This window comes from Onychostruthus taczanowskii, unplaced genomic scaffold (assembly GCF_017590055.1).
Source record: "Onychostruthus taczanowskii isolate IOZ18803 unplaced genomic scaffold, ASM1759005v1 scaffold50, whole genome shotgun sequence".
NCBI lineage: Eukaryota > Metazoa > Chordata > Aves > Passeriformes > Passeridae > Onychostruthus > Onychostruthus taczanowskii.
In genome coordinates, this window is record NW_024502569.1 from 3,622,284 (window position 1) to 3,637,589 (window position 15,306).

Consider the following 15,306-nt stretch of genomic DNA (forward strand, 5'->3'; position numbering starts at 1 on the left):
AAACAAACTCCTCTGTGCAGAGCTCCAAAGCAAGTAAACCTTTACACACATGTGCTAAAGTCCTGGAAGAGGAGGTTAAAGTGGCAGTGCTGCCAGTCCCGTGCTCAGAGCCATTCTGGTGACTGGCCTCACAGCCACGACCCTGCCCAGTGCTGGTGGCCTTCTTGTGGCCATTGGCTGCCCCAGGCTCACAGGGTCTTCCTGGCCACCACAGGACCCTGGGAGCCACAGCTCCTTTTCAGGGACTCCAGGTAGTCAGTCAGGGCGAATGAGAGGTGGGGCTCAGGCTCATCCTTGTTCTTATTGTTATTATTTGTTATTATCCAAATGAGCAGGCAGATGGGCACTTGGTTTAGGGTAAATGCCTTGTCAGCCCTACCCTTCAGATGCTGCATTGCTCTCCCCCTGTCTCCCATTTGCAGGAGATGCTCACCTGGACTCAAGAGTGTTTGATTACCAATCCTCTGGTCTCTGATGCTGGAAATGGGAAACCTATCTACTTTATCTCGGGGAGGAAGGCTGAGCACAGAGATGCACCTTTGTGATGCAAATTTCCCCTTTGTTTAGCGTTATTTTTCATTGTGGAACAGATAAGAGCTAAGCAGGCAGCAAGGTGCAAATCTGGCATGTTGTGACAGGCACTTGCAAACAACAGACAAAATGTGCCGATTCCAGCTTCAGCCAGGTGTGTCTGACTGTCACTTCCAGTCTTTGGAAGATTTGAGTAGCAGATATTTTAATTACAAATGCTCAGCCAAGTCAATACATTTCTCAGAAGCGGAAGCAGTGACAGACAAAATAAAAAGGATTTTCTTAAGATTCAGTAAGCACAGCAACACCCACAAAATTTAATAATAAGATAAGCATATCTTAAAAAAATGTAAATTAAAAATCATATATACAAATGAGGAAGAGCAAAATACACCTATAGGGAGACTGTAGGTAAGCTTCAGCCCAAACTTGGAAAGATACATAAGCCTTGGAAGCCTGGAAAAACTTGCCATTGTGTAATTATGCTGCACTCCCATACCTAGAAATTAAACACAGCTGTGCAATCTTTGGGCTACCCAGGACCTTGATGATGGGGAAGAATTGCAGAAGGTGAACATCTCTCCCACCCACGGTCCGGGAGTGAGGCACAAGGACAGGGATGCTTTGCCCAGGCACAGGCATCTGTCATGTTGATACCTAATGTTTATAGCAGGGAGCTTGGGCTCCCTTTCTCCTTACTGAAGGGAAACGCATTTTGAGGTGCTGTTCATCTCATCCCAGTGTAGTTGTCTAAAACAAATCAGATGACTCACACTGTGGGCACAGCTTTTCCTCTCCCCTCTGGAAAGCGAGCGAGGATGAGCAGAGCAGCTTTTGCACAACAGTGTCTAAAGCGCAGTGAGAGGAATCCTGCCATAGACAGCAGGGGTTTTCCAAATTAGTCAGATATATGCCCCTGAGAAGGGCTGCTTTGAGAGCAGCCAGGAAAGCGTGCCCTCTGGCTGATGAGGGGCTTAGCTGAGCCCTAAGCCCTGATGAGCAGGGCCATTATCACACTGTCACAACCAAGCAGCAGTGCTGGGATGTGGGCTTAGAGGGCAGACATTTACATCAGGCATAAGCAGTGTGATTTTAAACACAAAAATAATGCATTGGTTTGACTGTCGTGGTAATTCATGGCTTCCCAGGGCCACATGTTGCCTGCTGTACCTAAACTGAAGAAATGTCAACTCCCACCTTGAAGATATTCAGAAGCTGGCTGGACATGGCCCTAGAGAACTGGCTTGAGGTGCTGGACAAAATGACCTCCAGAGGTCCTTTCCCACCTCAAACCTTCTGTGATCCTATGAAATAAAATAATTTCATTATTAAAAAAATACAGAAATTAAGAATGTTCTCGATCAAGCTTTTCCTGAAAGACAACTGAGGTTTTCAAAAATACTTCCATCACTCGGGAGCACTTTGAGATTTCATGAAAACACACTTTCATGGAAGCCTGCCAAGATTCATAGCTCACTGAGCACTTCCAGCAGAAAGGATCATCCTCCTCCCTCCTGGCTGGACAAGGGGTCATCACCACCACTGCTCAGCAGGGAGGCAGCACCATCCTCTCCCTCCCCTCCCAGCCTGTCCCTGCTCCCTGGGGCCATGGCCGTGGTGCCAGGCATCGCTCAAGGCCACCCCAGGGCAGCCAGCCCTGCAGGGGAAGGGGATACTGATGTTGTTTAGAGACAAAGGAAAGAAAGAAAGAAAGAAAAGAAAGAAAAGAAAGAAAAGAAAGAAAGAAAGAAAGAAAGAAAGAAAGAAAGAAAGAAAGAAAGAAAGAAAGAAAGAAAAGGAGCAGAAGGCAAAATAATTCTTCCCCGATGGAAAGCTCTTCTGTTTGTTCAGATCATTACCGTATCAGCAAACCCACATAAAAGTACCATTAATTTTAATACTTTCCCAAGACTAATTAGGTTTAAATTGGGTAGAAAATATTGTGCAAATAACTAGCCATGCATAAAATCCTCGGTGAAGTTTAATCAGGAGGAGTAGAAAACAGGGAAAATAGTTTTTATTAATGCATTTACACCATCTTAGAATTTCCCTGAATTGTGTTTTACCTTGGCTATAAAAATGAAAACATTTAAATTTCTTTAAAATTACATTTGACTTAATTACAGCCAATCCCTAATACCAGCAAACAACCCATTTTGCCTACTTTTCAGCATAAATAGCCACCAGCCTCATCATTTCATAAAGAGTTGTTTTCCTACATGATGTTCTCTATGTGCAGAATGTTAATAGCTACTATAGCTGAATATGAATAGGCTTTGTAGCTCCACTTGAAATATAGAAAAATGGCCCAGACATTAAAAAAGATAAAAGGGAAAAGGGCAGTAATGAATTTAGAGGAAAATGAACATTAATGGTACTAGCATTACCTCATGTTCCACATAACAAATTATTGGAAATCTGTCAAGCACACCAAATTATCTACTCATCTGCTGTTGTGGGGCCCTTTGGAGCCATCCAAAACCAGCAAAAGCAAGACAATTTAAGCTAATTTTACTATTTATAACAATAGAACAGACCATTAAGATAAATTAATGTCATTATCAAGTTTCTATGAAAATGACAAATACCGCTATTTCAAGCAGCTTTAGAAGCTGTTGACTATAATGAAATCTGCTGTACAGGTACTAAAAAGAAACACTCCAAGTAATTATTTTCTAGTAGCTTGTTTGTTTCCTTCACATTCATTTACCTTCACCACAATTAGTTCTGTACACAATATATGGTAACTAAACAGTCAACACTACGCAGCATTAGGACTAATTAGACAATTATGATGCAGTTTTCAGCCTTTTAGGTCCTAAAGAGAGCCAGGAGTAAACATTTTAGAGGAAAAATAGCGGCACCACATCGATTTGCGGGTTTGGAGTTTGAAGGAATACAAAGCAATGCGAGAAATAAAGCCAGGTAAAATGCTTTACACAAAACAGCCTGAATTGAGATGGTTATTAAATGATCTAATTGCTGAGGCTGCCGGCACGAGGCTGGACATGGCCAACAGGAACCGGCCGGGGTTAGGATGCTGGAGCAGCTGGCTCCCGGGGGCTGCGGAGCTGGGGCGAGAGCAGTGCCAGGTCAGCCCCGGGCTTGGCTCAAGGCAGCAGCTGACCAACAGCCAGGGTGGCACCAGTTGTGGAGGGTGGCTGGAAAAAACACACATCCTGGGGAGATTTACGTGTATTCTTTCACAACTTCCTCGATGTGGTAACTCCACGTGTTTCACATGTACCCTTCAAACCTCCGGCATCACTGTGCTGGACAAAGAATCCTGCAAAAAGAATGTATTTTCTTACTGCCAGTCCTGACTTTCTGCTTCAGAGGATAAAGAAAACAGAAGCTCATGGTGCCTCCTTCTCTACCACTCAGATTTCCTGGACAAGGCTAGGAAGGATCCATATGTACTGCAAACATAGCACAGATGCCACTTGGTACATGAACAGATTCCAGCCAAAGTATCCACGCTCAGCTGCATTAACCAAGCACACTGCAGGTAGTCATGGAGTGCTAGGTGGAGATATCACAATTTCCCTGACCAGCCTCGAGTCTTCTTCCCCACCTCACTCACTCACACATAGGGCAAAAATAGGATGAGGAAGCTTAGCATCCCTTTTTGAACTCCTTTTCACTTTCCCCATTTCTGTAGCTGCCAAGCTTTTATCTGCTCTGTGTGTGCCACTTCATGCCAGCAACATAATGAAATAATTTGCATATTTGCACATAATTTCCAGGGAATCATCTCCAACTTTGAAGCCCCTGTACGGCTGGGTTGTGGGGCCAGCGTGAGTTGCAGGAATTGCTTCCCTGGTGTGATGCTTGGACAACAAAGCTCTGCCTTCATCCCTGCCTGGGGACGAGCAAGTTTGGCCAGGAGCCTCCTCCAAACACAGCAAGGGCTGGGCTGGGCCTCCCCAGACTGCTGTGGTACGAGCCACAGTCCTCGTTCTCAGCTCCCTGCTGCAAGGGTAATGCTCCACAGGGCAGATCACACGTGGGGCAAGCTGTGCCAGAGAACTCCCAAGAGCCTGAGGACAGGGTTCCCTGCTCCCAGGACCACAATGTCACTTCCAGCCCAGGAACCAGTGAGGAAGGCTGAGGAAGGCATCAAAACCAGCTGCTGACAAGAAGACTACTCTTTTCTCCTTTTCCTCCTGGCTGTTCCCTGTCCTGCATCTGGCAACACCGCCATGACTCCGAGATATCTTAGTTAGGGTGCTTATCAGTTCTGTGCTAATGATAATGAAAGGTAGTTAGTCTATAAAAGCATTATCCCAACATTCATTGTTATTTATGACATTTTATTAGTACTATCAGGCAGGGATTTTATGAAGCAGAGGTTTTATTTTTCCTTAATTAGACGTTTATGAGAGAATATCAAGTCTGACAGGCCATTTAGGAATTTATTGCAGAATAAAGAGACTCCAGCTGAAAGCCAGCTTTGGTTTATATGACCAGTTTTGCACTGGATTTAACAGAAGTTGCATCTATCTGCAAATTTGACTCAATGTCCCTGTGATGGACCATGCATCCACCAATTTAGGGAAGGCTGAACCACCCACTCACCCTGCTCAAAGCTGCTTCTGAAGGCTGGAGATGCTTAGGTTGTGTGGGTATGCAAGAGCAAAGGTCCTGGGAGCTCCTGCAGCAGGATATTTTCTAATGCTTTTTTTACAGTAACTGCCTACACAAGTGCTTTAAAAAGTGCTTAAAACCTTCCTAAAGCTCTCCCAGGAGCAGCTGGAGCCCAGCAGCCATCACACAGCAGGGGCTCAGTGAGCTCAGTCACTCAGATGGATGCCTGAGCCCTCGGGACCTTCACTTTGGTTTCTGTCTTGTTACAGCCTTTGGCCCTTGTCCTTTGTCCTGCATTTTTCATTTCCTGGACAGGTACTTGCATTGCCCCACCTCAGAAAGATGCTAAAAGGAATTAAAATTCGGCACCTGACAGGGGTGGTACCTGGCTGCTGGTCCCTCACCCAGCAGCTGTCAGCAGCACCGGGACACTCAGAGCCGGGTGCACGGTGGGTGGCTTTGGCAGGAGGCAGCAGGGGCTGGCAGTCCCTCCGGGGACCAGGAGAGCAGCACCTTTCCAAGTGGCTCGGGAGCAGCTGCAAGGCACAGGACAGCCAAGCTGGACTTCTCAGTCTGCCAAGCCCTACAAAGAAAAAGGCTTTTGAAGCCTGGAACTAGATGCAGAGCAGTAGGGAAGGGGACAGGACCGCAAGACTCTGTCCAAGCAGGGATGAGGAATTCAGGGAAAAACAAGAAAACATGTCCCTTGTGTGCCTAACTGGTCTCTGCATACCCAAAGGAGCTGAAAGGTGTATTTTAACTGCACATTGATCTCTGTATCCACTTCTAACCTCTACAGTTCTGGAAGGTGTTCAATGTTTAAGAAGTTACAGTATAAAAAAACCCTATACATTTTAAGACTTGGAGAAAACACTACTGTGAAAAACCTGAAGCGATTATAAAGGATAGTGAGAGCTGACCTTGCTACAATTTGTAGGGACATTTGTTCAGGGAGAAAATAGCAGTTGTGAAAGAACAGATAAGAGAGGAGAAAGCCATAGCAAAAACTGAGGAATGAAGCTGCAGCCACACAAATTCAGGCTGGAAGTGGAGAGCAAACCTCCACCAACCAGGGTGCTTAACCATTAACTCCCAGTGCCAGAGGGAATATCTCTTGCCAGCTCAGGGCTGGATGCCTGTACTCCCACACAAGTAACCGGGCTCCAGACAGAGGTGAGCAAACGAAATGCAATAGCCTGTGATAGACAGGCAGGCTGCCCAAGCAATTTGAGGTTCCTTTCTGCCCTTAAACACTGAGGGTTTGTGAGAAGGATCTGCAGGCTGAAGAGCTGGGTCAGCAAGGAGCTCACCTGGGCACCCAGTGAAAATACACACCAGAATGGACTGAGATGGAAACACCACAGCAGTGGCATATTTGCTGATTTTTCCAGAATTTCAGCTCTGTAAATCAAATACACCCTGGGCAGGTTTTTTTTTTTTGTTTGTTTGTTTGTTTGTGGTTTTTGGTGTGTGGTCGTCTGCAAGCCCAGGACTGTGGTGGAGGCAGGAAGGCAGAGATTAACCACAAGGAGCAAGTTACACGCTGAAACACCAACTCTCCTTGTTCCACTACAAACAGATGGAGCCCCACAGACACCCACACTCATCCTCGTCTCCGACAAGGGCGGCCGGAGGTCAGCGCGGCTCTGGCAGCCGCCGTGCCGTGGGTGCCGAGCGGAGCCGCAGCCAGCGAGCGGCAGATGCCCGGCGGGCCACCAGCGCCACGTCTCGCACCTCAGCTGCGCTGCCAGGCGCCTGGGGCTGCCCTCTCCTCATGGAGGCTGCTCTGCCTTTCCTTTGTGCAGTTGGAATAAAAATTAACACTTTTTCTGCAGCAACAGACCCAAGTAGGGGAATGAATGTTCTTCTCCGATCCTTCATCCTGCCTCTTGCCAAAAGTGCTTTTGTCTGTGTATTTGTGTTAGGGAAAGGGACACAGACAGGCGATGGAAAAAGCTGCAGGAGCACTGGTGAGGATACAGAGAAAGATAAAACAGAGCTTTTCCCCATTTCTCCGTGCTTTTTGCAGGAGATGCAGGACACCATGGCTGGCTTTTCCCTCCTGCCCCTACCTTTGTGCAAAATCCAGAAAGTCCCAGCTCACCTGGCAAGTCCCTCTGCCATGACATGTAGCACAGAAAATTATCAGCAGATTTCCTGTCCATCAAGCTGAGACTTTGCAACAGATACAGCCTGAATAACCCAGAAAACCATGTGGTCACTGGTTTATGTTGTTCTGGACTTTTCTGAGTTTGTGTTTAAGCTTTCCCTCTACACCCCAGAAGCACAGCCTGGATAGAGAAAGAAATAAAGATAATATAGAAATAAAGAAAATAAAGAAATAAAGAAATCTCCTCCTCCCACTACCACAAGTATTTTTTTCTTCCCCCCTGCTTATAGCTGATGCAAGCATGCAAGATCAAGGGAATGAGATGGTGGTCAAAGTCTGCAGGCAGCCTGGCACAAGCCACTCCAAGGCATGGGCTAGCATGGTAATTTAAGCAGCAGTGAAGTAAAATCCAAAGTCATCAATGTGCACCTTCCCGAAAATGGAAGTTAGTGAGCACAGAGACAATACAGGAGTGTACTAGCAAACAAAAGAGCATCAAACTGGTCCTATTGCACAGTTACAGTCAGGCGAGTTTCATCAGAACTCCCCATTTTAAGAAGCAGATGGATTTCAAGGACTTTTCCATTCAAAGAGAGCAGGCAGCAGGAACCTGGTGCAGAGCTGACAACCAGCTCACCGCGGTGCTCAGCAGCCTGCAGACATGATGCTAATAGCTCCTTATTACATCTTTCTCCAGGTTGGATGCAGACACTCAGCCTCTTTTGCAGGAAAATGATCCACAGTACAGAGTGTGCCAGGCTGTACTAAAGGAAAAGCTGTAGTCTCCTTAATTGTCTCTAAGCATCTCTCCTTCTTCCAGGAGAAATTAACCACCATTCCATTCTGAAGGCGGACAAAAGTGTGTTCCCTTCCATAAAACCAACAGAAGATTACAACTACTGAACACAGATTCCCTTCAGACAAATGGATCACCTGGCAGTAATTGCTGTCCCTGCACCGATGGAGCTTTTTATTTCCTGCTCCCTCCAGAGAAGCCTCCTGAGAAGGCTGCAGAGCTGGGTCTCGAGGCTGCAGCCCACATTTGCTGCCCCTGTGAGCAGGTGAGCTCAGAGAGGCTTTGCCATGGAGTGTATTTCACGCCCTGTGGATGACAGTGGATTGTCTTTTCCTGCAGACCCTCTGCATGCAGGCAGTGCTGGGCTGTCCAAGCCTTTCTCTGGTGTCCTGCTACCATCAGGAGCTTCTGTGCCTTTGATGGCCAAGCCATGCCTGGGATGTCCCAGCACTTCACCCATATTAGATGCCACTGGACTCTGCTGGCCTCAGAGCTGAAAATGCTCTCAGAAGGATCCACCTGGGTGTTCTTGGCCTGAGAGGAATTTGGGGGACAATACAGTCTGTGTGATTTATAGCCAGCTTCGAACAAACTACTTTAAACTGAAAAATTACTTGGTCCAAGAGGGTTTCAGAGCAGTGTAGGGTGACATGGGGATTATTTGACTTGCTTCAGCAAGTTAAGGAAAGAAATTGGCACGAAAGTTGTCTAGAGAAGCAGTTTTCTGATGCACCTTCCTGTGGGGAGATGAGTAGCTCCTGCCATGCCTGAGGGGACCCTGACCTGCCTGCTTCAGGGCTGCAGGAGGGACCTGCCATCCCTACCCCTGCAGAGCTCTGCTGGCACACAGGGTACAGCCACCTTGCCAAGACACAGTGCTCAGGGGCACCCACAGGTTGTCAGCTTCCACAGCTTATCCATGTGTGTGCCTGAGCTCGTGGGCAGGGCTGGAGCACCGACCTATTCTTTCCCGGAGAGGAAAGGCACACACACACAGAAAGCTGACATGGAAACCTGGTAAGCAGCCTTGTCTTGTGTCTCGTGTGCTGGAAATATCTTCCAGCCAGAGAGCAGAGGGGAAGAAAAGGCACTAGCATAACCACATCGGTGTGCCACTGTGGTGTTTGGATTAAGCACTTTATCACACAGCAGCTGTGGGACACAAGAGCATGTGCACAAAGACTCTCAGGCATCAGGGGCAGCCACTGATGCTCTGCCTGTGTGTCTGAGCTCCAGAGTAGGGATGGGGGTACACGGATACCCTGGAGGTATCACAAGTCCAAACATTCCCGACAGCAGCGCTGCATGGGGGATTCTGGTGTCTCCATGTGAGACATGCTAGGACCTTGAAAACATGGGAAGCCCAGAATATGATTCCTGGGCTGTACACATTTCAAATGTGTTCGTATTGTGTACATTTCTAATGGCCACTAACAAGACAGTCAACCTGTATTTCCTCCCAAATCCATCTTCAGCATTTGCTTCTGCTTCTGGTCTGCCCACCAATTGTGCCAGCACCGTCATTTGTGCAACACAGGTTGAACAGGAGCATTGTGCTTACTTGGATGACAAATAACCCACCTTCTTGCAAAGTCATTTTTCAGCTGTTTGGCTCAGCAGTCGTGAAGCTGCTTGTGCCAGTACAGCGCAGGTGGTAGCATGGTGGGTGGGCATGAAAGGGCAGGCAAAGGAGACGAGAGCAGTGGCTGATGAGAACTGTCTCCACATGAGGCTGTGGCTTTGTGGCAAGCAGCAATGCATCTCTGCCCCCTCATTCCTGCAGCACATTCCTGTGCCCACCTGGTACCCTGTTACATCATGGATCTGCAGCAACCATTTTGCAGCTACACACTGAACTGAGTCGGTGCTTTTGGCCTCGCCTCTAAAAAAAATACTCTGCAAAACATTTATTTTTAAACAGGATCAGCTTTTTAGTCACGATTCCCAGCACAGACGTAAGTTGCCCACTCAATTCAATGGGTGGTGTGACATAGCCTGGGCTGGAACAAGGGAAATGCAATTTACAGCAGCTGCCGAGACTGCTTCATAGAGTAACACCATTGAGCACTCCAAGTCAGGACCAAAGTGGGATGTGTGGGTCCACAAAAGACTTCACAACAATAATCACAACATTCTTCAACACCCCCACACCCCTTTAAGCTTAGCAAGTGCAATCTGCTGAATGGCTAATGATGTAAGGCTTCTTAAAGGAGTCTGTGTTTCTTTTAAGATTGGTGTGATAAAAACAAAGGAAGCAGGAGATGTACATTGTCACACTTCATGACGGGGACTGAAGAGATAAACATGGAATATAAATTGTTTTGTGATATTATGGTCCCTGAACTTTATCTCAAACATCAAGTCCTATAAATAATAAAGCTTAATAAATAAATTAATATAATAAATAAGGTTTAACAAATAAATCTTGCCAGCTCCAAGCTGCACCTACTGCTGACCAGGGCTGAGCCTGTCAGACATGGCAGTAACCTCTGTGATAACCTATAAGAAGGAAAATTTTATTTTGCAGAAGCAATTGCAGCCAGACAAGAGAGGAGTAAAAATATGTGAGCGAAACAGCTCTGCTGACACCAAGGTCAGTGAAGAAAGAGAGAGAGGAGGTGCTCCAGGTGCTGGCACTGAGATTCCCCTGCAGCCTGTGGTGCAGATCGTGGCGAGGCAGCTGTGCCCTTGTGTCCATGGAGAATCAGAGAAGAGCTGATGCTCTTTCCTCAGTGGACCTATCTGCTCACATTGCTGTGCTCTTCAGTTAAGAAATAAATCCTCTTCTCCACCACCAGGTGTACACCAGGGTGATGAACTGCACCCTGGAGCCTCAGTCCCAGCTGGGGAGCTCGCTGCACTCTCCAGACAGAGCATTTTGCACAGCACCTTTGCCACTGGCCTGAAGGACACAAGTCACGACTAAATCATGAAATGGCAGCTTGAATTAAACATCAATTCACTTTCTTAGAGCCCATTAATAGCAAGCCATCTCCAATTGCAAAAATTTGTGGTAATAAATGACAATTAATATCAGATTTGACTGGGAGAAAGATAATTTTCTATCTAAAATGAGGGACATGAAATGAATTATTATGCAGGTGCTGCTCAAAGATATGATTTGGGTTGCTCATGGGGACCATCACAGGCTAGGCCAATGCTATGTTCGGTCAAGACAGTTATGGGAGATCTTGACAAATGAAATATTCAGAGTTGCAACTGCTGTGGATGGAGCCTATGGACTTTGCACTGACTGACAAAAATAAATTTAAAACATGGATCTTAGCGCTTTCTTCAGCCAGAGTCTGAAACTCTGCAAGGACTGAGATTTTCTGGCTGCCTGGGAGAACATCCTGTCTCCAGGGAGCATCTTCACATCCAAAGAGTTGCCTTATATATTTCATTCCTCACTTGCTTTCATCTTACCTCAGGTACAACAGGTCCAGTAGGAGCTTTGCTTCACCCACCTTCATAAGTACTTTTCCCTCTGGGCACAAGGAACTTTGTGTTGTTACCTTTTTTTTTTTCCCCTTATTTTCTCCAAAAAGCTCCCGCTCAGGTTCCTCATGAAGAATCTTACAGAAGTGGGGCTGTCACAAAAGACCATCCTATGAGGATTAATGACTAATCTAAAGTGGTTAAAAGATGCAAAAGAAAAGGTGAAAAAGATGAGACAGTTTTCACAGTGAAGGAGATAACCACTGGGGAGCTGTGCTGGCCGAGATTTTCATAAGTGATTCGGACAAGGGGTGGACAGTGAGGTGACAAAGCTTGCTGATGTTGCAAAATTGCCTGGGAGTAACAATGACAACTGGGTACGAAGAGCTGCAGATGGATTTTATGCTGTGCAGTGACTTTGAGGATAAAACAGGAGATGAAATCCAACACTGAAAAATGCCAAGTAATGTGCATGAGGGAAAACAATCCTAACTGTGGATGCTCAGTGATGGGCTCTAAATTAGGTATTATCATCAGGGAAGAGATCTTTGAACAGCTCTCTGAAATAACAGCTCATTACTCAGTGGTGGTCAAGAAGGTAAATATGATATCAGGAGTTATCAGGAAGCAAAGAGACAGCAAAACAGAGAATACCATTATGCTCTGGTATGGATGTACTCAGACCCTGGATATTCTATCAGCTCTGTCTCACTACCCTAAAAGCAAGTGCTAGAGCTGAGAAATGATGAGATAAGGATATGAAAGCTATGGAATTACTTTTATGGGAAGTGACTACAAATATGAGAACACTGAAATGTACAAAAAAAAAAAAAGAAAACTGATATTGATAAATTATTAATAAATTATTAATGAAACTATTAATAACATTGAGAAAACAGAATGGCTATTTGCTGCTTCTCAAAGAACAGGTTTTGAAAGGAACAGAAAAATACTTAAATTTGGCGGTTGCCACAAGATATGAGATAGATAAAGGCACAGATGAATTGTAAAAGGGATAAAATACAAATAACATCCAAAAAAAATCAAACTCTGTTAAAAAAATAAGAACGCAATGCGATTTTTAGCTCAAGAAAATAAAAATACTTATTTACACAAATGGAAATGGATATGTAAGTACAAACATGTATATGAATGCACACAAACACAACCATTCCGAAGCCAAAAGGGTACACCAAGGAAAAAACACCAGGTACTGTCAGTACATCCTTCTGTAAACATCCACCCTGACCACTGGCAGGGGCCTCTCTCTCCCAAGACTCATTCCCATGTCCCTCCCGTTCCTTTCAGGATCACTGTCACAGATGTCAAGCACTGTTCTCTGCCCTCGGGTCTCTCACTGGAATTGATTCTTCACATACAACTGCTTCCTGGGACACTGGCAGCTGTCTTGAGCGTTTAGCAAGAGAAGGTGCTTTTGTTTGTGACCATCTTTGTTCACAGAACAGCATCTGTGCATTAATAAGAAGGGCGTGGTAAAAAAAAAAAAAATCCACAATTTATTCATTTGCTAATTACTCCTGCCAGAAGGAAACTAAATTGCAAAATCCTGAATTCTGCTGGGATCTGACAGGTAAGAACATTGCTTTTCTGTCCTCATTTGGAATCTTGTATGACAAAATTAAGTCAATAAATACATGTTTACAGAGGAGCTCAGAACAAAGGATCTAGCAGACACGAGGAGGAGGGTCCAATTCTCCTTGAACCTGCAAGGGCAGGATTGATGCTTGCAAAGAAATGTTTTAGTGCATGTCACACTCTTGGCTTCTGTTACAGCCAAAGTGAGCATCCTGTTGCTCTATCCCTTTTATGACACAAAATAAACCTTGTGACTGGGAGGTGCAGGCTGGCAGGAAAAACATGTGAGACTGCTCTAATGACACTGCACGTTTATTCCTTCCTCATGATTCAATGGACAGGTCTGGAAAAGGTGAACCTAAAAAAGGACATCGCATTTCCATACTATTGAGAAATGAATAATGCATTGGAAAGCAAGTATAAGCATCATTTCTCTTCTAATCAGTATCTGGTGGTTTGACCCGGGCTGGGTGCCAGGTGTCCACCAAAGCTGCTCTGTCATCACCCTTCTCAGCTGGCAAGGGGAGAGAAAATATAACAAAAGACTTATGGGTCGAGATAAGGGCAGGGAAAGATCACTCACTAGTGACTGTCACAGGCAAAAAGGCTCAGCGAGGTGGGGGGGGAAATAATTTATCACCAATCAAGTCAGAGTAGGATAATAAGAAATAAACACAAATCTTCAAACACCTTCCCCTGACCCCTCCCTTCTTGATAAGCCTAATTTTACTCCTGATATTCTCTACCTGCCCCCCGCAGGTGGCTCAGGAGCTGGGGAATGGGGGCTGCAGTCAATTCATGTTGTCTCTGCTGCTGCTTCCTCCTCAGGGGGAGTCCTCCTCCAACTCTTCCCCTGCCCCAGCGTGGGATCCCTGCCACAGCAGACAGTTCTCCATGAACTCCTCCAATGTCAGTCCTTCCCACAAGCTGCAGTTCTTCACAAACTGCTCCAGCATGGGTGCTTCCACAGGGTGCAATCCTTCGGGAACAGGCTGCTCCAGCACAGGTCCCCTGTGGGGTCACAGCTCTTGCCAACAAACCTGCTCCAGTACAGACTTCCCACAGGGCACAGCCTTCTCTGGGACACCCACCTGCCTTGGTGTGCGGCCCTCCATGGGCTGCAGGTGGATCTCTGCTCCACAACACCTTCACCACTGGCTGCAGGGAAATCTTTTCTCTGGCTCCTGAAGAACCTTCTACCTTTGCTTCTTCACTGGGTGTCTGCAGACCTGTTCCTTTTCTCTGGTTGCGCTTCACTTCTGCCCAACACCTTTTTTCTCTCTTCTTAACTTGTTATCCCAGAGGCACTGCTGCCATCCCTGATGGGTCAGGTCTGCCTTGGAGCTGCCTGGCATTGGCTCCGATGGACACTGGAGAAGCTTCTGGCAGCTTCTCACAGACCACTCCTGTGGGCCCCCACTACCACAACCTCACCGTGCAAACCCAACACAGTATCATGAAGCACATTACAAATTAACCACTTTCCCCAGACACTTGGGGAATTAAGTAGCTCTAGGCTGGGCCCCTGTCAGGGTGGACCATGCCATCTGCATTTAGAAAATTGCCCATACATTTATGAAAGTGAAATTCACCCATTAATTAGTCCTGTCAGCATTTTCCCTGGAAACTGTCATTAGCACACTGAGCTAATTACTACAACAGCACTAGTGGGTGTGTGTATGTGCAGGATGGGGAGGAGGAAAGGTTATTCTAACTAAATAATGGAAAGGGCACCTCATTCTTACATTTACATTAAAATCTAAATCCAGAACAACATTGGAATGAGATAAACCTGCCATTTTATTTACTTTCCACACTGGAATCTTTGCTTGTAGGTGGGAAAAAGTATATAAAGCATGGCAGAAATCTTCTGAATATGACAAACCAGAAGGAACAAGAGTCTTCTAGCTATCCATTCCTACATAACTCTGTGATGTTAAGTGTATTTTGACCTAAGAAAAGAAACTGAATTTGTGCAATACTATTCATTTTGATACCACAGCAATGCTACTCAGGTGCTTTTTTACAGATATCCTTGCTCAGGATATTTTCCTACTTGCCTGTGTGTAGACCCTGACTCGACGGGAGGACTTGAACGTACCAGGGAGCTATCTTATCTGCCCAGTTCCTCCTGGGAGGTGAGCCAGGAGTGAATGTGGTAAGGTCTTGGTGTGACAGAAACCAATCAGCAGTGTTAACATGAACCTTTTCCATTGAGGTATGCATTAAAAGATTTTCCTTGTGTGTC